The following is a 2,271-nucleotide window of genomic DNA, read 5'->3' as shown; positions in this document are numbered from 1 at the left end:
GGGAGAGAGAAGGGAGAGAGAAGGGAGAGAGGGGAGAGAGGGTAAGAGGAGAGAGAAGGGAGAGAGGGGAGAGGGGGACAGAGGGGACAGAGGGGGCAGAGAGGAGAGTGCATGCGTGTGTGATCGTTCGAGTGTGAGAAGATATTTTCAGTACTTTGGCCTGTACAAGATACTGGTCTTTGTTATATACCTGAAGCTCACAGAGTAGCCTTGAAATAAATGGAGACTTTTGTGTGTAGATAGTTAGAAGCTATACCCTCTCAAAGGCAGTAAGCTTCTTTCCATCCCAAGTGGTAGATGAGATACAGAAGGACACAACAAGCAAGCCTCATGACTAGTGGGAAGACAATCCATGTGTGGTAAAGAATGACATTTGTGTTGGTATCATCTTCCAGTGATTGACCTTGTGATTTACTCTTCTCACACATTTGAGCATAGTAAAATGTTGAGATGAGGTTTCTATATGACAATTATCACAACAAATCGTTAAGCATACCTACATATAAACTCCCTCATATGGTAGGAAAGCACCTGTGAACTTTATAATAAGATTGTATTCTACCAGCCCCTAGAGACATTGCAGGTGTGGCTGCTGTGCCACATGTGCATCAGTAGGTGGCAGAGAGAAGAGAGGCTATGCCTACTCTCAGGATTCTGACCTTTGAACATCTGGATGACTAGTAGCCTAACATTTCCTGAAAAAAAAAATGAGCCCAAGAGCACCACCACTCTGTTGAGGAGAGCCTGCACAGGGAACTAGCTTGAGATGACCACCACTCCAGTGCCAGGTAGGTCTGGATGTACTCCTAGGACTGGAAGCAAGCCTGAGACTAAAAGAACCCCATCCAGGACCACAGGCCCCAGGCAGGAATGAACCCAAGACAGACAGCCACTTGTATGGGCTGGTAGAGTAGCAAGCCTGAAACAACCATGAGACTGGTGCCATGGGGCCCATACAGGGAGCTAGCTGGAGATGACCACGAGTCTGGCAACTCCCCACCCTACTCCCAGGTCTGGGAATCAAGATGACCCCTGTCCAATGGCGCCATAATGCATGAGCAGGGCATAGCACTCCTGAGATCATTCCTGAGATGACACTCAGAGACCCGAGACCCCACTAAAAGAAGGTAAGTGGTGGAGAAATGGAAGAGAAAGAGAAACAAAGGATTCGAGCAAAACAAAGACAGGCAGACATTGAGTCTTAAGGGTAGTGAGAAACAGCCTGATGTGATTTGGTGGTGATGCCACCTGGGACTGTGCTGACCCTGGGACCCATATCTGGGTCCATGGCTCTACAGCAGCAGGGTTCTGTCACCACCAAAGGCCAGGCAGATATCCCTGGTGTGGGCTGCCACTGGGGACATGTTAATGACTTAGGGCAGTGCAGAATTTGCCCCACACCACACATAGTCATCGTGGAAGGACTGGCCCTAGAGGTGTGAGAGCTGAAAAGCTGACCCTGCCCATAGCCAGCCATAATACATGGGAGTACTTGGCCTGCACATTGTTGGAGTTGTAGGTTAGCAGGCCCAAAAAATGTGAGCATGGGAAACCTAGCTGGCCCTACCACTCGTCTCCCTGTGGTGGCATGGATGAGGGAGAGATACCTCCTTCAATCACCTGTGGCAGGCAGGAGACCTGGACCTGAGTTCATGAGAGCAGGAAAGCCTGCGCCACCATGAGAGCAGGAAAGTCCTTCACCAGCTGCAGCACTAAGAAGACCAGGCTCTGCACCTCACCAGGGCAGCACAGTAGAGCTGGCCCTAGATGTGGGGATGGTAGGTGATCCAGGCCGGGGGGGGGGGGGGGGGGAGGCAGGCATGCGGAACAGCAGCGAACCCTGCCTCTTGTTTGCTGTGCAGTGGTGTTGGCAAGGGAGAGACTCCCTCCCCTCCCTTTTGGCCTTGCCACCCGAGACAAGCAAAAAAATTGGTCTGGATGTGGTTGTCAGAGCAGGAAAGCTGTCCCTGGCCCTCACATGCTGCAGCGTCTGGAGAACAGGTTCTGTACCTCACCTGGGCAGTAACATTAGAACTGACTCTGATGGCAGGGGTGCAGGTGAGCCAGCCCTGAAGGTGTAAGCATAAAAGAGCTGACCCAGCCTCTTGTCTGCCATGTGGCAGTGTCCCNTCTGCCCAACCCTTGCCATCTAGGGCAGGTGGGAAACCTGACACTGGGGTCATGATAGCAGGAGACCCTACCTGATGCAGCACTCAGGATAGGAGACCCTGTGCCTTGCTTGGACAGCATAGTAGAGCTGGCCCTGGTTAT

At 51.8% G+C, this 2,271-nt stretch overlaps 1 non-coding gene across 1 annotated transcript; it reads left to right on the top strand.

Moving 5' to 3' along the window:
* Positions 1-561: 561 nt before the first annotated feature.
* LOC115030280 lies at positions 562-693 on the top strand. The gene has a single exon (XR_003835867.1). It is a non-coding gene; the product is annotated as a small nucleolar RNA SNORA17 (small nucleolar RNA).
* Positions 694-2,271: the final 1,578 nt, after the last annotated feature.

The sequence above is a fragment of the Mus caroli genome, unplaced genomic scaffold, assembly GCF_900094665.2.
Source record: "Mus caroli unplaced genomic scaffold, CAROLI_EIJ_v1.1 scaffold_19237_1, whole genome shotgun sequence".
In the NCBI taxonomy this organism is placed as follows: Eukaryota; Metazoa; Chordata; class Mammalia; order Rodentia; family Muridae; genus Mus; species Mus caroli.
This window is presented reverse-complemented; position numbering and strand designations above follow the sequence as displayed.